Source organism: Lepidothrix coronata, unplaced genomic scaffold, assembly GCF_001604755.1.
Source record: "Lepidothrix coronata isolate B3197 unplaced genomic scaffold, Lepidothrix_coronata-1.0 Scaffold36, whole genome shotgun sequence".
NCBI classification, from domain to species: domain Eukaryota; kingdom Metazoa; phylum Chordata; class Aves; order Passeriformes; family Pipridae; genus Lepidothrix; species Lepidothrix coronata.
In genome coordinates this window covers 1,928,503-1,955,020 of record NW_016690216.1, presented here as the reverse complement: position 1 = coordinate 1,955,020, position 26,518 = coordinate 1,928,503, and the positions used below count along the sequence as shown (strand labels likewise).

The following is a 26,518-nucleotide window of genomic DNA, read 5'->3' as shown; positions in this document are numbered from 1 at the left end:
ATCCTCCACCATATGAAACGGCAAGTTTCTGACAATTACACCTTAGTGCTAACAAAATTTACACTAATTCGAATGGACATACAACAAGTATTCTTCATTTTCACCCTCTCTGGTCTATACTATTTAGTTTAAAAAAAAATCCTTTTCCTGTAGAAAGTTGGAGCCACCTTTGGCAAGTTTTTTCTAGAAAAAACAGTGGGAAGGTTTCTTTTCCAACTGTAATTTTTTCTTATTGATGGATAAAGGAAACTATCAGGATGGATCTACACATATAAAATTAATTATTCAAGTTTCACTGAATGGTTCTTGCACAAGAGCACAGTAATGCCACATTTTGTTGCTCATATTTCAGTTTTGCATATGGCAAATCTTTATTAAGAAGTAATCTTTGACAACTTTTTCTTGTACAGCCTGCTTCTCAGTCCTAGAAGGAAATGAAGTAAAGAAAACTGTCCAAATACAGGCTTGATAGCTTGGTAGGGAAGACAAGGCTGCAATGTTTGCGGAGGATACATGGCTGGTAGCCTATAAGAGCCCCTGCAGACACTGCAATTTGTCTTGAGAAACAGACAAAAATAGGAGAAATTCTAAAAAGGACCTTTTCAATTTTACATGGGGAGGCAAACAAACTTTTTTTGCACAGTGTTCAGAAATCAAGATGATACTATAAAATGCTTTACTCTAGCCAAATGAACAAGTGCTATTGATGAAATTTAAAGTATATTTTTCCTATATAAGATACCTGTGACAACTGAAATGTAGTCAGCAAATAAAGGAAACCAGAGAAAGCCAAAGAAACTACTTTTCATCATCTGGACATAATTTTTTTTCTTTCTGTCATTCTTCCCCCCCCCCCCCACGAGCAGAAATTCATAGTTTGCAATCACCTTTCAAGAGATAAAATCAGGAAACTCCAATCTTTATTTGTTTATATGCTGCTAGTATTATAACAGACAGTTCAAGGACTTGTTGGCATGGACAATTAATTACTCACAAAACTTGAATCACATTGGCAGGGCACTGCAAAGAAAGGCTGCAATGCCACTCGTGTAATGTGGCATAAAAATGACAAGGACTTTATTTCTAGGTCTGTTAAGAGAGTATTGTGCAGTAACTAAGAAGAAAAGCAACAGGTAGAACAATATCTTTTGAAACTGTAGATTTTATACTCATTTTGATCAAGAACTGTTCAAGATTTTTCAGTGCATTGACTGAAAGTGCTTAATTTGGAAGACACCAAAGACAGACAGTATTCAAAAAAGAGCATTTTCTACTTTGTTTTCATGTCCAATTTTTACTCTGTTCACTTAAAATGCCATTTTGTGTTTGGCCAATAAAAATCTGTCCATAATCATACACTTTTTTTATGAAATAGGGCACTGAGCATCCACAAGAATACTCCATTACAGGTTTTAAAGATATATGGACTTATTATATTTAATATTCTACAAATGTGGCTTCCACATAATCTTGCACAAGGAATCTGGCTTACATAAACAGATTTCTTGTTTGTAAATCTGAAATCAAACTTTGGGATAATGAGTGAGTATACTGGACATATGTCCATCCCCTGTACTATGTGCTGTGCAATGTCCCACATCAGTAATTCACGATGAAGGGGTAACAAAGGGCAAACAACTTTATCTTCTCTGTACCATAGTGTTGGTGTTTTCTTTTGAGCATGAACATTGAGGACATCACATTATCCAAAGTCATAGGTTAAGGCCCACAGCTCTAGTGGCCTTTCATTAGAAACAAAAATGGATCAACTATGGCCAATAAAGGAAACAGAGGTAATACTAATAATAATTAATAATAATAATAATAATAATAATAATAATAATAATAATAATAATGTGGACTGTGATTGTGGAGCTTAAGAATCACAGACTCATGGACTTATTGAACCATTAGGGTTGGAAAGGACCTCTGGAGGTCATCTAGTCCAAATTAGCCCTGCCAAGGCAGCACAGTCTTCAGGGGTATCAGTCACTATCACCAGTTTTGTATAATTAGCAAACATAAGAATGAGAATTCTGGTTTCTGTTTCCCAGATATTGGCAATAAATGTGCCCAGTGAATTGAGAGTATAAGGTATCACAGGGATCCTAAATCAAGAGACTCCTAATGTGGCAGCAATTTGTGTTATGTTGTGTTCCTCATTACTATCCAGTATCCTACAGATTATATCTCTGTAGTTAGATTTCCCTGCCTCCAAAAATTGATATAGTTGTATATAATAAGGTATAATCCAAAACAGATGTTTTGCAATTTAGGACGTTTTTTAGATTCGCTGATAAGTGGTAGTGCACAAAAATATATCAAGCACATGGAAAAGAAGCAGAAGGCCTCGCCATTGCAAGTGTTAAATTGCCTCATTTCGTTTATGCAAAAGATAATCTTAGATAATTTCTTCTTACAGGCTTCTCTGATAAATAAATGGATAAAACCTCTCAAAGAGACAAAACCTCAGATATCAAACCGCCACAAGAAAACGACCTTCCCTTTCTCACCGCAAGCAGAAGAGCATCTTCCGATGTATTTTACTTACGACCTGCTGACTTGACAATTTTGGTTTTAATGAGCACTTTTAACAGGAATATGACCCCACTGTTCTCTGTTTCCTTAAAATCAGACTCTCCATAAGAAAAATAGAAAGGCAAAGGACAACTAGAAGAATTCTCTTAATTCAGCATTGGGATTCTGCTATTTTCAGTGTTTTATAATCTCCAGTATGACTTTGGAGGTTGGTCACATTGGTGGGCACCTGGTTAGCATAATTTCAAAAACCTGCCAGTCTGCCTGTAGTGCCAGAAATCACTGTCACTGGCATCATGCTAACTGGAGGTGGCTTCATCCACTGTGACCCTACAAATTCCAGACTTAGTAGTTTACAGCTACCATTTTCAGTTCTTTCCTTTATGTTGAAATGTGTCCACCTGGCAATGCTGCTGTAGTCAAGAACATTTTGCATGCACAGAAACTCCAAGGCAAAAGGGAGTAAAAGGAGTTTTCTCAGCCACACAAATACAGTTTCTGTGAATCTTTGATGTTTATGTCAAAGGGTGGATGGACCTTTAAAAGTCTCACATAGTATGTGCTATGAATCATAACAGGTGTGTAGTTAGAGACCCAACAAAATTAGTAACTTCATGAGATTAGTAATTGCACGAAGATTGTGCAGACAGACTGAAACTATGTAATAAAAGGTCAGGGAGGTGAGATGTTGATCTGCACCACAGCAACCCAGCAGTTCAGAGGACTTAAATCTGTCCCCTAAATCACATTGCCATGACCACTAGTGGGTTGTAACACCCTACATCAACAATAACAACTCTCACTTTCACTAATACAGTGAAGCACTTCAGTGGAAAAAGCTGTTGACAGATGACTGTTTTGAGTTTAGTAATGTTAATGCTCTTCTCACATCTTACTCTTCTATCTTGAATTTAAAAGGCAAACACTGCAATCTCAGACTACCAGGCACTACTGTGTAAATCTGCAGGTCAGTTTCCTGTGGGAATATTGAGCCTGCAGCCATGGAAAACACATTTGCAGTACTGTAGAAGCCAGGAAAAAGCCGGACCTACCATTTCTTTTTAAAGGTTAATCCCCTAATCTAGGTTGTAAAGTATAGGATTTACAGTGAACACAAAGAATGTAGTTCCTATCTGGGTCTAATCTAATCCTTATCTATTGGATTTCCAACACACTTTACTAATCAATCAGCTATCTGCTCCCCTTTCAAATGTAATCTGTGTATTCTAATGATGTATCCTCAGTGCCTCAAGCTAGATTAATTTAAAGTAACTATAATTTAAAGTAATTGCAGGTAGGGAGAATCATAACCTTATATTACGTTTTTACATTGTAATTTTGCAAACAGTTACAGACAGGAAAGGAAAAAGCTTGCAGTGACTTGAAAGTATAATGCACACTTGCTAACCCACTTTTATAACTTTGTACAGGTTAAGGGATATTCTTAGTAGGTAGAAGTTTTCAACATTTCATCTGTTAGGGTGAAACAACAAACTCCAATAACATTTTAAAAATACATAACTGTAGAAGAAATGATCTGCCTTTGAGAAAAGAAAAATATGTCTTTGATTTTAATGCCGTTAATATAGTTGAACAGAACATTAAAGAACATTAAAATTAATGTTTTTATATTAACTTCAAATCTGTGAAAGTTTTAAAAGAAAATTCCCACATATTTTTCAGTACAAAGAATGCCTGCTGCTAAGTTACAAACTTCTAATAATATACAGTTACTTAAATTTATTTCTCACCATCTGATTTACTTTATTTTAGAATTTCATATTTCAACACAGCCAAGAAGTGCACTTGTCATACAAAAGAGCCTGGTATAATTGAGCCAGATGACGTGCCCCACAAGTAAAATCAGCCATTCATGAAAGCTGGTCACCAGAGGCCATTTCAAACAATGCACATTTCAAAGTAATCTAAAGTAATCCCTTTTTTCTACTGATTTGGTTTCCAGGCAGTCTTAAGCACATGTGTGCAGCAAACAGGAGGCTTATTAAAACCTGATGTTATATTGGAGGTTATAATGCCATTGCCTTGTGATTGAATTCCATGTCTGTTAGCCTTCAAAGAGAGAGGAAAAAAATCAATTAAATTTATATGCTTATTAAACATGAGTGTCACGATACGTGCAGTTTATTAGCACTTGCTAAATAATTAAGACTGAGAGAGATAATTAGACGTGTGCTAGGCTCCAAGCAGGCTTCTGATATCATATTTTTTTATCTTTAAAGGAAGTGGCTTTCCAGCTACGAGGTAATATAATTACTAAAAGACTCCAAGTATTTTTCAAATATAAAGAGTAAACTCTGTGTATGAAGGAATCTCAGGTTATTTTAAAATTCCATTTTAAACCCACATATCTTTGCTATGCTCCTGCTTTCTTCAGCAGTGTGGGGCATTATGAAAATATGCTATACAATAACACACTGGTAATTCAGTGATTCAGTAAGTAGTCTTGCATTGGAAGATCATTATCACAGAAGTTAACAACAGCAACACAGTTTGCACATTTCTTTAAATTCCTGTTTAAGTCCACTGGCTTTAGAAACTGGAAGAGTGCAGCTTTCCACATTCTTTTTAATTTAAAAAGCTTCCTTTCTAGATATGTTTACTTCCCCTCAAATGTCTGAAACAAGAGGGATTTTTGATTTTTGATCTTGTAAATGGTTTGTTTTCCTAAATAAATGGACATGATTAATTTGATTATGAATACAGCATCTTTAGGACAGAGTATCTATGGATCTACATATTTATTTGAGAAGACAGAGAACATGCCCATTTCCTCATGGTAATGTACACACCTCTGTTATCAAAGGGAGAGGTTATGGTAGGTTGTGCCATCATGCAGGTGGGTGGTTTTGAGTGGAAACTGAGCTCAATGCATGGCTGCTCTGGCCTATCTCCTTGCTGAGCACACAGGGGAAGCAACAGGGTCCTCATGGGGACCACAGGAGTCTATGTAAGGACTGAAGGGTGAGGAAGTATGAATCTACATAAGTGTATGTATGTTAACTGATAGCATTATCTGTTCTTCTAGGAGAACTCAAATGTCCTTTTAGCTGTAATGCCAAAGGACTGACTACTCAGAAACACTGTATGTGCCATTCCCTGGATAAACAGGTGAGTCAGGTAGTTCCTCTAAGTGCTTTTAGAAAACTTACTCTATCATACTACAGTGCAGAAAGTGAAATTATTTATAGTAGCAGCACTTTGTGTGTTTACATGCACAGTGAATGTGCTTATGTGGACATAGGTCCACTACAGGCTGCACGTGGTGTTTGTTGACTTTTTCTTTCACTTTCAGATCTGAACACCAAGCCTAATTTTTTTTTTTAATAATCCCATTATATTCAAATGAGTTTTACTTTCAATAAGTTCAAACTCAATTTAATAGGACTACTAAGGTAGACTCAATGGATCAAGTCCTGAGTACTGTTTGTAAAGCACAATCTCTCTTAGTAGGCTACTTCCTTTTGGCAAGCAGTTTTTCCAGTCCTGATACAGTACCTTCGCTGATAGACATGTAAAAGCTCCTTGACAGACCAAGAAATGTGTTTTCAAATAAACTCCTCCCTGACAAACCTGTACTATAGAGAAAGCAGCCTACTAATATGCAGCCTACTAAACAGTCAGTCAGACCAAACAAAACAATCTGTTACAAAAAACAGATGCTTTATATCCTTTTCCATAAAGACTAGACAGCAAGGAAGTTGCATTTTCTTGAGACGCTGTTGTGAAGAACACCACCCTGCCATCAGTCTTTGTAATCAGGAAGACCCTGGTGTTCCCCTAGCTATGTCACCTGGTGGGGCACAAGGTAGAGCTCCAGCCCAGGAACACGGGGGCTTGTGTCTGCTATCACAGTAATCCTTCCACTCCCCTCACCTCTCATCAGCTCTCTGTCCCACAGTCTCCACTCAAGCACACTTGCGGGGGATTCCCAGAGTGACCTGTGACTGACCCACCTCAGGGAAACTCAGAAAGTCATTGCCATGTGGCCATGTCCTGTCAGGTGAAAACAGTTTTGTACGGGAATGATAGCAAATATGAGCAAGGAGTACAGCTGATGGATTTTACTGCCAAATCAGGTGTCCAAGACCCTGATATATATGTTTTACTGTGCAAAATAAATGCGTCTGTTGGATTCAAGAGGACTGCTCGGCTCCTTAAAACAACTGCCTGCAGGCTTTTGAAAACATTTCTGGGACAAGGATGTTTTAAGATCTTTAGTATTATTTTAGAAAAAAGTAAAGCATCAGCGGCACAGGAGGAAAGGCCAAAATGTATGAAGCATATGAATACTGAATTTCACCTGAAAATTAGTACTCCTATCAAAAAAGCCCGAAATTAGAGTCACATATGCCTGTTCAGGGACAGAATATATCATATACTGCTTCACTGTCTGAGGAATACCAGCCTGAATTTTGAAAATCAGTTCTCAGAGAGCTGTTTGAAAATAATCCTCAGTCTGAGATCTAAGAGACTCAAGAATGACTTCCTGAAATTATTCTGAGAATACCTTTATCTCGGAAAACATTTCAAAAGGGTAGCACATATAAATGCACCTTCATTTTCCAAGTGAATATGCCTGTGGAAACACTTTCTTCATCTTTCAAGTGCGCATACAGGTATTTCAATTTCACAGTGCTGGCTTCTGTAGATGAGAGAGCAGTTTTAAAGCATAGAAGATGAAGCTGAATACATTGAAGCAAACATTTTTTTATTTCCAAAGTACTTCTTATTAGGCAAAGTTCCTATTTAGCAATGAAGAGACGTGATTTTACACCATCTTTATCAATTATATATACACATATATACATCTCTCTTTATAGTTAATTGTAAACCTGCTCATAAGCCGAGATTATACTAAGATGCTTGACACAGCACATACTGAATTATTTTCTCTAGCAGTGATGGAGTAGTCAGTTAACCTTATGTTGCAGCACCTGATTGTCCATTATGTACAAAGAAGGGAAGACAAGAATGGAAATTGGTAACCATTAAGTAAAAGCTTCTGAATAATACAGCATGGATCAGAAATGGCAAGGATCAGGATGTATAGGAAATCACTCCCAGAAATTTGAGATGAGATAGCAAGCCAAAAGACAGGACTGTAGTGTTTTTCTTCATTTTGTGTAGGAAGGAATTTGGGAGGCATCGCAGTTCACAGTGATTATTGTGGGGAAACCATCAATGCTTGCTTTACTGGATGGTTGGGGTTTCTTTCCCTAAATGTAAATGAGCTGTTCTTATATGAAAGGTGTCTCATAAACTGTGTCAATGACCCAATTCAGGAATGCTTAGACCAACATATAGAGAATCCAATTCTCTGTCTTTAGTAGGCTCAGCTGTGAGGTCAGACCAGGCTGCTCGGGGTTTTACCGAGTCAGGTTTGAAAACCGCAAAGATGGACACTGCCCAAACGCTCTGGGGCCCTGTTCCGCTGCTTGTCTGTTCTGAGGGTGAAATTTGTTCTTTCCTATATTCAGTCTGAACCTCTTGTATTTCAAGTTATGCCCAGTGCCTCTTGTCTTGTCTTCCTGCCATGCATGACTGTCAAGAATGAGGCTCCATCTTCTCAGTGACCTCTCTCTAGGCACTGTAGGGCTACTGTTAGGCCCCCCAAAAGCTCTCTTTGCTCCAGGCTGAACAACTCTGCTCCCATAGCTTCCTCACACAGGACAAGAACTCCAATGCCAACCATCTTGATAACCATTTGCTGAACACATCCCAGTTTATTGATGTCTTTCCCATATTAGTGACCTAGAGCTGGATGTATGTCGTGGTACTATTTCAGTTAGTCCTAGAATTTGTTATATACTAGCGTCATGGAGAATATCTGTGTCTGTCATTGCCCGTAAGTCTGAGATCTTTTCTATTGACTTCTCATTCCACTTACTTCATCACTCTACACAGTTTAAAAGAAATCCCTAATATTTGTCCTCCCCATTTAAAATTATTAAACGTTAAAGACTAAATTTTGTTCCTCAGTTGAAGGAATTAGCCAAAATTTCAGTCCTTATCCAAAGTCCTTTGAACTGAGAAGTCTTCAAATTATTTCAGTCGTCACTGCTTCAACAAGAAATGAAAACTGATTTAGAAATCTTTTTTGTTTGTCTCATTAATAAAAAAGTTGAAGCAGTTGGGACTGGGGAAAAAAAGCGCAACTTTATATTTGAGAAATGAGAGATTTGAAATACCCTCTGTCCCAGGTCCCATGTAAAGGTAAAGAGCATAGTTGGAATGAAACAAATGATCTTGCTAGTTTCTGATGAGCTGGGTGGTGTAAATGTTTCACACTAACCACACTGCATGCTCATAATATAGGAGCTAATTCATCTGCCATGAATACATTCCTGTGTATGTTGTCCTTTAAAATAAACATGCAAAAATGAGTAATTTATCGAGTTAAATGAATAGTTTTCCAGAGGGGCCACTTCTGTCCCATATGACTGATTTTAAAGTCTAAATGAAGGCAGATTTAATGCTACATCCTCTGTCTCACTATGTGAAACAGTTACTGCTTTAAATATGGAATTTCAAATTTTTAACACTGTCAACAAGTTCCAATTGTTCCTGAAAATATCATTCAGGCTGCTTATTTGTTTCTTAGAAGACTGCAGAACTCTAAACACAGGACTGCACATGGTGAATCATGATAATTTTCCAAAGCCTTTATTTACAGTGGCATTGCATTTGCAAAATGTGTTTATTTCTATATTTAATTTAAGAAATTTTGATGGAAAGTTTATAACCACAATAAAACAGTTTTATATGAAGAGTCTCCTGGAAAAGGCGGCAAATCATAACCAGCCCTGCACATATTCAATTTTACAAATCCTTTTTTATTTCTCAGTATCCTAAAAATTATCAAAGAAGTTATTATTTTTGACATATCAATATGATCTCTTAACTTCACAATGATTAATGTGTTTCCCTGAGTTTTTCTACACTAGAAATGAGGTTATTAACTTGCATTTTTCCCACAGAATCCTCCCAGTAGTAAGGATTACTCATGTATGCAGCTTACCATAAGCTCTTACAAATAGATAATCTGAGACTGAGGGTCATATGTTTCTTAGACTAACACAGATTCCTAATAACTTCTCTCCAAAATTAAAGGTGCTTACAGTGAAGAGCAAACAATGCCTCTTGGACAGAAGTTTCAGAAAAAGCCTACAAGGAGGTTGTAGCATAACTGCCCAAACATTTTCCTTGTGGCAGAAGAATTCAACAATGTACGTTAATATAGAAAAACTTCCAGACTGCAAATACTCTGTTATTTGTGTTTAGTGTTCTGATGTATATCTGGAAACCGTAATTTGCTCCTAAAGAAAAGCATTAACACTGTTTGGGAAAACCACTTACTGTGGTGATGGTATTAAACAGAGAGGCAGTTCAAAAGACTTCCACACCACAGAAAGGAGGATGCCCTGAAAATACAACATCTTCATATCTCTGTTATTTTATTCAAATTTATAATGTTCTTTTATAAAATTCTTGGCTCTCCTTAGCATGTCCTTTAAAAGCAGGGTGGTTTAAAGCAGATAACACACCCTAAAACCCCTCCCTTGACCTTCAGGACGTGGATCATGGCACCCACAGAGCATAACCCACCACTCAGTCACCCGCTCGTGCTACCCCACCTTCTCGTTTTTCCATTTTATTGAAAGCTCCTAGAAGCTTACCTTTTCCCTAACTAAGAGAATATGTTTAGATTATAGTCATGTTTAAATCTGGTAAAAAATATACCAAACATTTCTGGACATGAAGAGGGAGAATGCATCTGAAATGAAAAATGCACTGTGCTAAAGCATCGTATGGCACCGGTTTATGTTTCCATTAACTCCTACATTTAAAAAGCTCTGTTGACCCCTGTCAGAGGCATTTATCTTAACATTGCAATGATTTATAAAACTCTTGCACATTTCTTTGCATGATTTTTTTTACCAAAACTAGACCTTTATTACAATATTGAGTTACATATTCTTTTTTTCATGGAATAGAGCTGGGAAAGAGATACAGCAAACTGTCTGAGCATTGGCATCTGTTTCCTACACCTGCTAATGTAATTTTTATGTATCTGCAAATGAAATCCTCATGTGTTTCCAGTAACACCTATAAGCATGTTTTCAGGACACCGTGTGGGTCCTCTGGGCCATGGCCAGGAGCAGCCGGGCAGGATGTGGCAGCCTGTCCCATCCTACTCCCTAGTCAGCAGCAGGGCGCAGGGACAGCCCTAGCTCCACACACTGGGCATCCCCCTGGGGATGAGGACAGGCCCAGGCCAGACTGGAAAATGCTTGGCAGGGCTGGGGGCAACCCAGGGGGCTGAAATGGAGTCCTGGGCCACAGGTAGGGTGGTGAAAGCCCTGGAGGGGACAGGAGCTGGCAGCCATAGGTGCCTGATGGCCGTGACATGCAGGCAGCAACAGCATCAGTTGTAAATGACTGAATAAATATATCCATACAGTGAATAAGAATCAAAGCCATTATACATAAGTGCAGGAAAGTTGCCCTAAAAGTTGTAATGGGCAAGTACATTTCACCAGGAAATTGTTATGGATAAAACCACAGAATCAGCTATTGTGTGGGAAAGGGCATAAACAACAACAAGCAAAAATTGTGAGCAGTAGAATGTCACAAATCATCACCTTTACCAGTGTGATAAAGAGGGGTCTATTTATTATAAATTATCCTATCTTCCATGGTTTAAGATTCAGTTCAGCATCTACGCAAAATATACATTCACTGTTAACAGTCAAATGACACAGGTTTTATCTTACAGGTGAGGACACAGTGGGAAAGCAATTTTAGGAAGCAAATAAATGTAACCAAACAGCAAAGAGCTATTGCTAATATGTTTTCTTTTTAGTGTGAAGTTGCTTAAAACGAAGGCAGCTGATTGACTACTGTGAATCAGATGGATCTCCTAGACAGTGTGATGAATGTCACAAGTTAGCATCTAATACCTGCCTAAGGCTTGAAAAACCATTCTGTACGCCATCTGTTATGGAAATATCCTGTTGAATAGGACTTTTGGACAAATTTTTAATCTGTCATTCTCTGTTTGTAAATGATATAGGGAATATAACACTTCCAGTATTTTTTCATGTTTTCTTACATAATGTCTTTCATATAAGTTCCTTGATTCACCCTGCAAAGAATTAGCTAATTGATTATCACTGGTATCAATGAAACAGCATTGAAACTAAAACAAAGAAGGATCAGTCTGACTACTCAGAGTCCAGACTAAGCTTTCTGCTTACTCCCAGATGTGAGGCTCAGATGGAATACCTTAACTTTTCAATCTGAAAATAAATTTCAATACCATTTCATGCTGGGGAAAGAAAAAAACCAAAAAGCACTGGAAGGCTTCTCTTTTCTTTGCAGTGTGAAATGAAAAAATCTGAATCCTTGAAAACTAAACTGTCATCCTCTGGCCATCTCTACCTTTAATGAAAGACAAAGTGCAGATCATACATCCCTATGATATTAAATGACAAGAGTCATAAATACAAGGCCTCCCTTAAAATTCGACAATATTAATATTGAGGATGTTATACCAGAAGGAATTTCCAAAAACCAACATCTATAATTCCTTATGGATGATGACAGTCAAGCTAGACTGGACCATGAACTTGGATCTTTAATGATCATCCAGATAAGACTCCTTGAAATGTATTCCTGAATTTGTTTTCATTCATCAGCCTTGCATATGAGCTGATACTCTCTTACATTTAATTACTCACTTTGCTTGTAAACTGATCACACACTATTCAGAAATTATTAAGAGAAATGATAAGTTGACAATGCCATTTTTCCACTTAATCCTCTATCCTGTAGGAATATAAGACAGACGGTGTGTCCTGGTCTCATCTGGGATAGAGTTAATTTTCTTCCTAGTAGCTGGTACAGTGCTGTGTTTTGGATTTAGCTCCAGAACAATGTTGATAGCACACTGATGTTTTCAGTTGTAGCTAAGTAGTGTTTATACTATGTCAAGGGCTTTTCAGCTTCTCATGCCCTGACAGGGAGAAGGCTGGAGAGGCATAAGAATTTGGGAGGGGACACAGCTGGACAGTTGGTCAGCTGACCCCAACTGACCAAAGGGATATTCCATAACATATGGCATCACGCTCAGTATATAAACTGGGGAGAAAGCTGGCTGGAGGCTGCTGCTTGGGAAGTGGCTGGACACTGGTCATATAGTGGTGAGCAATTCTATTGTCCATCATTTGTGTATTCTAATTCTATTAGTATTATTGTTAGTAGCATTATTGTTATTATCTTCCTTTATCAACCCATTAACTACCTTAATCTCAACTCACTAGTTTTCTCACTTTTACTCCTCTGATCCTCTCCCCCATCCTACTGGCTAGGAAGTGAGCAAGCAGCTGTGTAGGGCTTAGTTCCTGGCCAGGGTCAAACCATGCCACTGTATTTCTTCATTAATGTGTGGTGTGTGTCCTTAGGAGTTAAGGAGGGGAACTTGAAAGGATTTACTGATATTTACCTATCTACTAATGCAAAATTTTCAGAGAGGTTTATTTCACAATCTTCATCTGTGTTGGTTCTCTGCCCTGTATAAATATGCAGCCATTGGATATCCTACATCTAAATTCTCAACACTATGTCTTTTCTCTCTTTGAAGATAAAGGCATTTAAATGGCATAATCCACAGGGCATTCAGACTTTGTAATGAAAATGACAACGAGGATTAAAATATGCTTGCCTCTGTGTTGTGGACTATCATGGCATCTGTTAACTGAGCATGTCACCTGTTCCAGCAAGTGCAGTACATCTTGAAGAACTGCAAGTTAGCACAGTTATGCCAGTGGATGAACTTGCTGATCCCATAGGCAGGTCATTGGTGTTATTTTGATACTTTGTTCACAGGTCCCTAGACTATGTGCTGTCACAGAGAAAAGTCCTCACAACATGCTTGTGCCTTAAGGAACAACACTTGCTGGCATTTGAACAGTAGTCACCATCTGCTGCTTTTTTGGTTCATTACTGGCACAGACACAGGTAAGATGTCCTGTTCCATCCACCATTGTGTTTGAGTCTATCTAACAATATCAACTGACATCTGAACCTGATTCTTCTCAAGCACCTTTCGATTGCCCTGGAGCAAGAAAGAAACTCAAAATGTCTGTCAGCATAGAGGCAAGGTTCCTTACCAGAAAGGAAGCCATACTACAGACGGGAAGAACAGGAATGACTATTCTAGTGAAAATGCTTGTTAAGTATCATTTCCCACTTTCTATACATGTAACACACCAAAACTTCAGTAAAAGGAAACTTTTATAGTCTAGTAATCAAAGCTTTCTCTACTTCCACAGCCAACTATTATTGTTCTGGTCATCTGTGCTCACAATGAAATATCTCCCTCTCAATTTGGGAATTATTCTGTCTTGCACTAATGAGTGGTTATGATTCTTCTTATTCTTCTTATTTTTTTATTAACCAGCTTTCTAGGAAATTACATTGACAGCTGGAGATGGGACACAGGCATTAGTAAGCCGCCTTTATTTACAAATGTTTCCTGAATTCTCCAATTTTTCTCTGATGCTAGGTGGTTATGTATTTAGTGAATACTTCCTGCCTTTTCCATTCCTCTAAGAAAATCACATAATGTAAGTACATCAAAGCTGTTGGCTATAAGGAATTAGCAAGGGATCACCCTGTGGAGGGTCTCTCAGACTATGAATACTACTAATAAGGTAATAAGTATGAGAGTTTCCTCAATATGTAATTGCTCACTCTTCATCTCAGCAGGTTTTTCTTTACCTAATCATCAGCAAAATAACCCATGTAAATCACAGAATAGTCTGGTTGTTTGATCAGTCCCTTTCTTTGTGTTAGCCCTTTGATATTTAACCTCCCATTTCAGCCAGCTTCACAAGGATGTTTTCCAGAGAAACAGTATGTCTCATCTGATGCTATATTAATCATTTGGAGAGAACGTGTATGTTGCTAGGCTGGCAGTAAGTGTATGCATATGAAAGCAGGGCCAGTCATGGGCCACAATGAGTTTCTTCTGCAACAGACCAAGAGCCCTTCATCTTTAGTGCCTAGTGACCTAGGGAGCAGGTCAGATATGATGGCTGCTATAACAAAGACATTTCTTCAATACAAAAATGCCTTTGCAGTCACACTAGCTAACCAGTCTGAAAATCTCAATTTTATTTGTCTTTAAAATAGCTCAAGATGACAGCACAATACGATTGACATGCTAGAAAAAAGGCTAACACATTAATCTTTTCCAAGCCATGACAGACATGCAAATTAACATCTGACTGGAGATGGTAAGCCTTTTGGCAAACTCTAAGTAACTTTTCACCTACTAACAAAAGCAACAGATAACTCCAGAAGAAAATAACTTCACCAGATAAATAAAACACTTGCATCTCTGTTATAAAAAAACCAGCCAACCAAACAGAAACAGTTATTGTGTTAAGCAATGGGCTATATTGCCCCTTTCTTCTCTGCAAGCATTTTTCTTTTCACCTAGCTTGTGAGAGAGCAAGCAACCTGCATGCTAACTGTAGCACATTTACCTGTCATTTTCTACGATCAAGCAGATGACAGTGAATTGTGTGCAAGCAGATGTTGAAAAGTAGTAACTTAGGATTCACTTGGATTCAGGTAAAGAGTAAAAACCTCCACGTGGATCACAACAAAAGAAGCGTAATACTTTTCCGTTCTCCTATCCTGGGGCAACTTATCCAGCATGACCCGAAGAATAAAATTTCTAAGGTCACCATAACGGAAGATTAATACCTTTACATTTATGTGTGTGTTACACTGGAGGTAAAAACTTAATACTTAATACAGAATTAATAATCTTTTCAACAACAGAATAAGCTTTTACCCATAGAGATACACGACACTCTGCAAAACTGCTCAGAGATTAAGGTTTGTAAGTTGTGTGGCAAATATTATAGGGATCTTAGTTTCTATCCTGCTTCATGGGATGAAAAGAAGCGTTTAACTGCTTGTCTCCTGCTGGGTTTGAATGAAAATCCAATGCTTCATTAATATTTATCCCTTTTTCTTCTAACCCTACTATATATGCTCTCTTTTGGGAGTTTCGGGAAAACCAGCAATTATCACATCAAAGGTCATCAGTCCACCAGAGAAACTTCATCCTTAACTGATGAAGAATTGCTGTAGCTTTTGTAAACAATTCAGATCAGGCAAGAAAGTGTTTTCCCTCCTCCCTTCCCTCGTGTTACTCTGTTTGGTTTTATTTAATCAGCTTAGAAGACCTCCTTAGTTTTCCTGTGATGCCATACACTATTCTAGACATCAAAAAGATTTTTATACTGCTTTTATACTATTTATACAGAGGGAATAAAAGAATAACAATAATTTAACCATGCTGCACAATAGCTTCAGTCTGAAACAGTCTGAAGGACTCTGCCTAGATTTCCCAAAAGATATTTTTGTTAAGATATGTTCTGAAGTTATTTGCAACTTACTTCAGTAGTAACAGTAGCAATAAAGAAAGAAGGTGGTCCATGCAGACGAAAATGACAGAGATGATCAAGTTACTGAATAGAAATCAGAAGAACACCGAAAAATGAAGACTCTATTCCTGCCAGCAGCAAATGTTAAATAAAAAAGGTGTGAGTCAAATCTCCAAGATAAATCAAGAAACTGTTTTCAAAATAATGTCATTTTAAAAATTATAAATGTTGTGTTCATGTTACTTATCTTTTGGCTTCAGAGCCTCTATGATTGTCCATTTTGAAAGTTTTTTTGGCAACCCTAGGTACTAAAGAACATCTTTTTTTTTTTCCAAATGAGAGATAAATTTTCCTAGACTCATATGATGCCAAAAATGAGATGTCTGATAAAGCAGAGTGAGCTGGCAATGCTAAAATATGTTTTCTTCATGACTTAGGAAGATAGATCTGATGACATGCAGTGGAAAGGGCACCATATTCATCTGTGTTTCCAAGCTCACTGGAGAATGGATGACCAAACATCATTAATTCTGAATATTACTTTTTTTGGCTCTTGTACCTTTGCACAATGAATTGATTTAAGTATGTGGGAATCTTGATGTTAATCACAACATGACTTCAGTGTCATGTAGCCTGCTAGCCTGGGCAGGTTAGTTCCACTAAAACAAAGTATCATTCAGTGTTTAAAAAAATAATAAAAATAAATCAATGAATTTGGCAGAACTGTCAGGGAATACTGCTCCACTTTGTCTGAAGTATCATTTCTTTCTGACCACTATTTCTGGGTCTGATTCTTTACACAACTCTTGTGGTCAAGTCCCATTAAATAAATCTTTTCTGCTTTATATGTGAAGCTGTGCAGGGAATTTTCCTTCATGGTATTACAAAGCAAATCTGAATAATTTTATTCAATTTACTGCTTTAATGTAATTAGTTAATTGATTTAAGTTAATAATTTAATCCATGCTCCTCTGCGCCTCCTTTAATGACAAAGACTAGGAGGGAACACTCCTATTACCAAGCCAAACCAGCTATATATTTCTGAAGCATGGTTTTCATTCTTATAGAATTAAAAGTTTTTAATTCCTCATTTCTCTTCTTTACGATAAACTAGTCTCACATCTGTGAGAGTGAAGATCCACATAAGAAGCCACAGAACCATATGAATATGAAACTTCAGCCTTTCTCAGCTCTGCAGCCATCCTTATCAAGATATGAACTGGTGTGTCCCTCCTGCATGAGAGACTTCCCTCATCATGTAACTGTTTTGGTGAGGATCCTGTCCTTGCACTCATTTTGATAGGACAGAAGGTGAGTAGTGGGAGATAGGAAGAAGAGTTGTTTCTTCTCCTGACAGCAGAAAGTGCTGCTGTCTTCTTAGTGTATGCTGGCAAGGTTGGGAACATTGGTGTTGCTACTACAGCTTTACATCACATAATTGGCTTAAATTCCTTGGATACTCTGCTAATGCAGGGCCTCATCTACAGTTAATTTGCTTAAGATGGATATAGTAATGTGTTTTTACCGTACTTTCATATTACTGCATCTACTCCTTGGGAATTCAAGATTTCAGTGTGGTTGGCCAAGCAAGGTAAACTCAAGAATTATCTAGGAGCACTTTTTGTATATAAAATGGACTTTGTTAAAAAGCGACTTGAAATGTTAAACAGTTGGTTTGTTCAAATAGCTAAAGTGACTAAACATTTGAACTTGACTTCAGAACATGAATACTCTCACAGCAAAATATAGTGCACTGAGGAATTTTGCTGATGGCTATGGTATGAATGACCTAAATCATCCCCTAAAAGAGAGACATTTCTTCGATCTTCCACTGAGCATGTAAAACAGAGGAATCGGTGTAGTATAGCAAGCAAGCTTTCATTCGAGCAGTGAAACTTTACTGTTGTGTTTCATGATAAGTACATTTGGCCACACTGGTATTATCAGCTTCATAATTCCTAGCTACTGCTCTGTTTTTAGCCCTGCTAACTTTGGTACAATTCAGACAGATTTGAAGAGCACAGTAGAAAGAAGCCCCAGAAGCAGCTAAAAGAATTTCACTCCCGTGGACTTGAGGTCCACTGATGTGAGTTGAAAGGAGCTTCCCAAGTAGGGAACCATTGGTGAGAGACGAGGGACATGTCACAGGTCTGCCATGTGAAAGCTAAATATGCTGAACTGCCCTTAAGCAAGATCTTTCATGGTGAAAACGACAGCTGAGACCACAAAGGCTTTTTTTAAGCTTTCAGCTATAAAAACAGTGACACTATTCCTCTTGGATAAAAATCCACTATCGATATCAAACCCTTGTCCCATCAACACTCAGCTACAGTGCTATATCATGAGTAGCTATGAGTTGTTAGAAACACACTAAGGTTCTGAAGCTGCTGCAGAACCTTAGACTCCAGAAGAGTTACAGGACAGAAACTGATGAGTTAACAAAAGCTGCTCTGGTTAGCTGTTCTGTATGGTGTGATAAGCACTGAATTTCATCTACAAAAAAATGGTTCTTGAGCACTGTACCAAACATTTTCCTGAATTACACTTCTGCAACAGGGACACCTTGAAGATAGATTAGTTTGCCTGTTCGATAGACTTAAACTTTCTGAAGTTTTAGGGAAAGATGGATTTTTATGAAGGAGAATAGAACAGGCAGTGTGCTTGTGGCACAGAGACTTGTGCAGTTGTGGCTTTCTTTTTCCAACAGGCTGAGGAAATTCAGTTGAAGAATACAGTATCTGGATTACACCACTGTAAGGGCAAAGGTTGTACAAAATACACTGGATTTTGCATTTTAATCAAGTTATAGTGTCTCTATATGCTACAACAATCACACTGAAATAAAAGCTTCATGTGAAATACAGTATTCTTACTTACTGGCCCCAGGTACTGCATATTGCAAGACTGCTGCTTGTCTAGACACAAGTCCGTGACTAACTGATGATTAATTAGCTTAACTTATACTCTCATCAAATTCATTACTTTCATAAGTAATTTCTTAAATGACTTAGCTCATGTAGGCAAACTTGGGTAATTATTGACATAGTTCAAATAATTAAAACACTTGTAGCAAAAGGCTCAAAGAAATACAGTCAAAGTCTTACCAAATGTGAAGTTTTCTCTAGGGTCACAGGCAACAGATTTTTCTGGCTCCACAGAGCTTTTTTTTTCAAAATCTGTTCCACATAGTGTGTCTTTGGTCCTTGTTTTGTTAAGAAAAGATTGAGGGACTTGCCCAGGCAAATAGCAAGGCATGGTTGGAACTACCTGTATTTATGCATTTCCAATGCATTTAGCAGACAATATTGACAGTAGTTCCCTTCTCAGTTTAGTCAATGTCTTAATTCTGCCATTGCTTACATTAAATGCTAGCATGTTTGGGTCACAATCTTGACTGCAGTTATAATCTAGAAATACTTACTGTATGTGATTGTTACCATCTGGGTCAACAGATGTTCTTCTCAAATATCTCAAATATCTCAAATATCAATCACAAATGGATCAGACTGTACTCTAGTGATAAACAGTATCATCCCAATATATCTCTTATTCATCTTTCAAATTGTGAGGCTCAATTAATTCATATTTTTAGAAAGTTCTTGATGATAAGTTGCTATAGAAATCAAAAATATTTGCAGCCTAGAGAAACTTTTTTCAGCACAATTATTTTTCTTGTTTCATTTTTTCTAATTACATTTCAGTCTTGTCCATGGATCTTAGTTTTCCATTGTCTAACAGAATGTTTGAGGCTTGTGGATTCATTATACACAAGCTGATACTATGGTTTTAGAAACTCCATTACTTGAAATAGGACTTTTGAAGAGAAGAGTAAAAATATAGAAATTTATATAGAATCATAAAATAGCTGATGGAATATGCCAGAAGTTTATTGTCCAGAATTCTCTGCATTTGACAAAAAAAATAATAATCAAGGGCCTCTAAGAACAAATTCATTTGGAAATGCCTCCATCAATATGAAAATAGATGCTTCAACTACAGCAACTTTCACAACCACCATTAAACCACTAAGATTTTAATAAATCTGAGGCTAGGCTTTCAAGATTAGTCTAGAACATGTCTCACTGTCCTATGAAAAAACCATATATATATATATATATATACACAAATGTTAAAAGTTTGGAGAAACTGAAAGAATAAGTGCTGGAGTGCTATTTCATGCCTTAGCTTTTCAGGAGCTATCCAGGTTGTAGTGTCTCAGCCTAGGATTGATGCACTGGAGTCTCCTGATGCGAAGTACAATTTAAAGATAAATATACATCCTTAAAACTGATCACTTGTTGTCAACTTCAGAACATCTACCTTACTAAAACTAAGTAAAAACTAAAACCCCCTCAATCCATAGATTTCTAGAGTGGACTTCTCTGACTGAACACAGGTCCATGCAACTCCTCCTGTCACTTCAAAATGATACGTTAGTTGAAATTAAAAACAAACAAAACAAAAAAGAACAAAGTGTCTGAAATCTCCTGGCACTGTGCCTCCACTAAGAAACCACAAACACCTCTTCTAGAAAAATAGACCATGGTACAGAAGCAATTGCTTCATTCCCTTCACCCCTTTTTACCTGGCAGCATCAGGATTGCCACCAATGTCAGTTCCACTATGGGTTTATCAGAGCAATATTAAGCCCAGATTAATACACCCCACTGGATACAGGTTGAGTCTCTGTGTTTCCCAGGGAACTGGTTTACCATGGAGCCAGACAAGATTTATATGGGCTTATTAGCTCCAGCTCTGTGTAATGCAAAAGCAGCTGTACTGATTACAGAGCTGAGATGCTCCAGGAAGGAGTGTAGAAACATTCATTTGGCTTTGAGCTTCAGCTAAATTCTGTGGCATGAATAATCTGCACCACATGGATATCAAGTGCTGAATGTATCCTGCTTCTGAATGGGTGCACAACCAACATATCTAGTGAGGCAGTGCTGAGATAGAAGAATTTAAGAGCTCTGAGCCTAAAAGAAATTCAAACCGTTCTTTATTTCTAGGCTGTCAGCAACTTGTTTTGCACAGAAAAACAAGACTGAATCTGATTATTTAAAGGAAGGTCAGAGAGTCAGATTCACCTTCACGCATGGGATCAAGCACAAAAATCTATGAATCACTTCATGTCTGTTTTGACTGCTTGTCAGTGCTTCTTAGGTCCTGAGCTGAGCCTCTCCTGAGGTATGAACATGCCCTTGAGGCCTTCATCGTGCTTAGTTCTAAACAACTTCTGAAGGTGACGAGTGTTCTTACTTTATGGTAGTAATCATTATCTGGAATTGTTCAGACTCTACAGGACTAGCCCTCTAACTTCTGGTTTTAATATTTTCATTGGAAATGAATAAGTGTAATTGACTTATGTAATGCTTAATGGGAGTTAGCATTACTAAATGCCTACTGAGCACCCTGAATCTTAAACATGAAAAAAATAATCTAGAGTTACTTGCCTCATGAATACAGGCATATATATCCCCCCTGTGATAGGTAAATGCATATAAAAGTTAGCCATACACTGGATTTTAATTACCCCTGAGGGCCATATAACAGAATAGGCTGGAATTTATTCATGTTAAAATCACACTAATTTTAATTCAATCACTGTTTTTACTTTACACGTGCATCTGCGTCTACTTAAATAATTTCATGGGGTGGGATTCACCTCTACATCATAGACACTAAGATTTAATTTTCAAAATGTTGGTGTCACTACATGAGGTAGGTGTCTAAGCTCCCACAACAGTCAGAAGGCAATCCAGCCTGTACAGTTAGGGGAACCTTGAAACTATTTGACTGTCCAGGTGCAGATCTCCAAGCTCCACTGGCTGTATTGACTCAAATGCTATTGCCTATAATGGGAGTCCAGATATGCACACACTAGCACCTACATCTAGGTCTCTGGATCCTATCCAGTAGATGAGGTAACTGGTGTCATTTTTGAGCTATTGGCCAACTCTTTTTACTGAAAAGATATTGAAAAGCACAAATTTGAAAGTTTTAGGATATAATCAACATACTCTACATACGTGGATTAAAATCTCCCTGGTGATGCTCCTTTAAGCTGTATGCAAATGTACAACTATTGCACAATTACAAAATTAGAGAGGGAGAAAATGAAAAAATCACATTGGGGATGGTTTCTTAAATTTTCATGATTTCACAACTTTTGTCTGGGGAATCAATGATCACCACTGCAAAACAAGGCTAGAGATTACACCTATGTCTATCTCTTTATCTACCTATATGTACACACACACACATACACACACACAGAGATCCCAAACTTTGCTGTGAAATGTTTTGGGGCAAACTATATTGCATTTTCAAATCTTATTTAGTCTCATCTTCCACCTGCCATTTTTACATCTTCTGCAGCTTTCTGCAAAGATAAAAGGCATAAAAAGGAAAAGCTTCAGAGAAGTGTTAAAGTTAGGGAACCTTTTATAAGGAAAAATGTGACAAGAGGAAAAAGAGAAAGGAGGCAGTGAAACAAATGGCACAGATGTGAGAAAGGCATGCCCATGTACAAGTCTGTGCTGATAAAGCTAATCAGGTTCAGTTAAATCCCTGTAAGGACACCTCTAGGAACTGTGACACATATACATACAAATTAACAATGTCTAAGAGTACTTTGGTCACTATAGCATGAACCAATGTGCTTTTCAGCAAGCATGCAACAAATTACATCAGTGCCCTTTCAGAGAAACTTAGAAGCTTAACTTCACAGGAGCAATTAAAATAATCCATACCTATCGTACTGCACAACTTAAGATACCGAAAGTTCCTTGGAGACCTAATTGTAGGCTTCTGGGTCTGCTCAGTTGTCACCTTGTCTACCTTGCACTAATTGCTTAAGACCCTGCCTTTTAGCTAAAGCTGTTTGGGAGATGCAAAACAGGCATGATTCTCCAAAGAAGCCCAATTTGTGAGGCACACATCAGCCATGGAAAACTCATGGGTTGCTGGGGATCCATCAGAAACTGGAAGCCTGAGGTTCAAGCACTCCCCCTCATGACAACATCTGGAGCTCCAGCTCCAGTCCCAGGAGTGTTCCTCAGTCATCAGGCAATGGTGATAAAATGTTCAGTCTACCTCTCCTGGGAAAGTTGCTCCAGGCAAGGTCCATATGCTGGGGATGAGGAGGAGCAGGGATTGGTTCTGCAGTTTAGCTCACTTGATGTGGGGACAGGTTGCTGTCATTCTTGAGACATTTCTGCTCTTTATCAAATGACAATTTTGTGATGATATGGAAAGAGTAGAAAGAGTTTAGGAGCAAGCACTGAGACTGAGGATATGACTCCAGGCTCCAAGTATCTGCTTCTCAGAGAAGCATGATTGTAGCCCTGACCTAGGTATCTGTGTTTGTGCAAAACAGACAGCTATCTGGGATATCCATCCCCACATCATACACCATAAGCTGCTTCCATTTCCCCTTGCTCAGACCTCAGTCTGGGAGGAAAAAAACCTCTCACACAATTGCAGGTGTCTGACAATACTTAGCAAATTCTATTCCCAGAGATTTCTAACCTAAAGTCCCTTTACTGCCTTTTGCCCTAGAGAACAAAACTTTCCTCTGAGCATTCTTCACCACTTAAATGTACAGGAGAAGTCATGTGTACTCTGTGACTGTCTGGGAAGTTTCAGGCCCCCATCTAAGTGGCTCAATGTATTTTCTGATTACCCGTTAAAGATGACTCACAACATTGTGTAAAGCTTGCTATTGTTACACCACTTACTTTGTCACTCAACAACCCAGGAAGGAGCCAGGAAAGCTGCACTTCAGTGCTGCTCCTGAGTTTCAGCTATTTGATCAGGCTTCCTTCCCTAAGACCGATGTTTGCAAGTTTTACAGTGGTTGTTGGTTTTTGTAACTGCAATTGTAAGGCTAGTTTGACATGCCATAGCTAAATATATTTAAACAAAAAATGTGCTTAAAAAGGACTAAACATATAAATGATTCTATTTGTACCTAGTAAAGTCAGCTTCAAAATTGTTTGCTATTTAGCTAAGGGCACAAAAATTCCTTGGGAGGTCTGAACTAAATGAAGCGATAGATTTCAGGGCGGGAGGTTTAATAATTCCCCTAGCTGTATGCTCAAAGGAGCAGGGCCCTCTTGAGCAGAGGCTACATTTTGCCAAATTCATTGAATGAAGCTAAAAAGACCATGATCTACTCAAACACAGAAACAACTTGTCATTACTTGCACTGTCAATACCTGAAAACATGTGACCTTTGCTGCTGGTAAAGTAACATCTTATAGCCCAGAGGTACATTAAATGAGCTTAACATAGAATCAGTTTGACACTAACATTAATCTAGGGCTTGTGGACTTAGGAGAATCACAAATCTTTTATAGCTTGAAGCAGGTCAAACATCTCCCTGTATCAAAACAATTTTTGAGTTCACACAGGTAAAGAAAGTATCCATTATTTAAAATAAACATCTCTGAGACATATACAAAATATTTTAATTAAGTAGCTGCATTCTATCCTGCTTACCTTTTCTGTGCAGTTTTAACAGCATATATTATTCTACTGCTCACTAAACCCTTGTTTAGTTTTCTAGCATCCATAAAATTACACGTCACTGAAATGGCTGCATTTCAGTGATGGGTGAAATGATACCTCTTGTTTTCTTCATATAGTGAAGTAATAGTGCCACTTGAAAATGTTTTTCTTTATTTCTACTTACAGAAAGGACATGTCTACAAAAAGAAAAAAAGTGAAACATAAGAGCCAGAATCTCTTACGTTATTATCTAGACAGAAGGTGGGCTCATTTCAGGTTTCATTTTAAAATTCTGATCTACGTAAGTATTTTGTTGCAATTCAATATACTGATCAAGAATGCACATAAACTGTTGTTCTACATGAAAAATTCAAATATCACAAAGTGATACCTTCTTATTCAACAATATTTGTGCAGTGAATAGCAAACTTCAGAACTAATCCAACATCAAAAACAGATTTCCTCCACAGATACGTTTTGTTCAGATGTTATAATGGTGATAAGCTAATGAGTAACTCTATATAGGGCATCTAAAGTTTGTAGCCAGCAAATCTTTGCTACAGGAATATGTCTGATGTAGCCTATATACCTTCAGTAAAAGTGATTTATTAGATAGAAGCTATGTTTGTAAAGTTGCTTCCAGAAGCTGCATAACTTTAACACAATCACTCTAACCATCATGAACCACAAAAGACATGGGAAATTCATGATAGTGGTCTTATGACAGAGTTACACATTAATGAAAGTTTTCAGAAATCAGAAGAACAGTAGAGCTGTTCTACCTTTGATATGCTCCTGGAATGAGACAGATCCACTCAGCTCTCTCTTATCACAATTTTTTTCCAGATAATAACCGTAAGTATCCTTATGCTGTCTATTCCAGTTAATCTCCTTTGAGTTAATAGTTGTATCTTTGCTGCGGTTGTATTACAGCATCATGCTTCACCTTAACTACTGTATCACCTCTCTTTATTTTAACCCCAGCCTATGCCACATGAGTGGTATAATATTCAGACTAGGAGAAAAGTCTCAGCAGAGAATCAGCAGAAAATTACCACGCACCTGAGCTTCAGACAATGCACTCTGAAGATGGTCAACAACACTTGGTAGTGAATAGAAGGAAAATCATGGGGGGGGGGGAAACATCAACACCTCCACTCCAAAATATTCTTAGAATACCTACCTTCTTTCATAAGGTTAAAAATTCATAATGATCCAACTGGGTACCTTGAGGTGTAAAGTACATTCACTATGTTCTGAATATCACAGATTATAATTCTTATAGAATTCTAAGTGTAACCCAAGCATGAGGCTGTGCAAACACAGTTCACCACTTCCACGGCATCACAGCCACTAGTTGGGATATTTACGAATTTATCTAAATCACAACTGAAATTCAAAGTTCAAGTTTCCGTATAAAAACTGTTTTCTTTTGTTGTCTTATGGTATTCTGGTTTATTTCAATAGCTGCGCACAGTTTTAAGTATTCAGAAACACACAGTGTACATGATGGTTTAATTTGGTACCACTGAAACTATGAAGAGTGGTGGGGAAGGCCTCCTACCTAACAGAAAAAGTTACTGTGTGTAGAAGAATCTAAAGATGCTGGTGAAGAATGTTTTCATTTCAGTTACAATTACTGTGTCATCATATCTCTATTTGTTTTCAATTAGTTGCATGGTTGAACATCGTCAGTCAGTCATGTCTCTGACTATTTATAAATATAGAATTAATGGCTATAAAGACCTGCTTTGTTAATCACTGGCTATATTTTATTGCCTTAGTCATCTTAATTTACATCTCACAGGACCTGATCACGGAGAGGTCTGGGAATGCCTTCAGTGGGAACTGGTATGACCTGCAGCTTCCAGGATCAGTTCCTAGAGATAAACATGCTCACTGTGCGATACACGGCTGCCAAGCCGTGAAGCCTGGCATTTCTCTACAGCATTTATGGGCCTCTGGTGGTCTAGTGGTTAGGGTGC

General features: G+C 37.8%; 1 protein-coding gene across 3 annotated transcripts in view; it reads right to left on the bottom strand.

The window, feature by feature from the left end:
• SULF1 (sulfatase 1) overlaps window positions 1-26,518 on the bottom strand; it is a 121,817-nt gene that overhangs the window by 67,529 nt on the left and 27,770 nt on the right. The gene's annotated exons all lie outside the window — the stretch shown is intronic.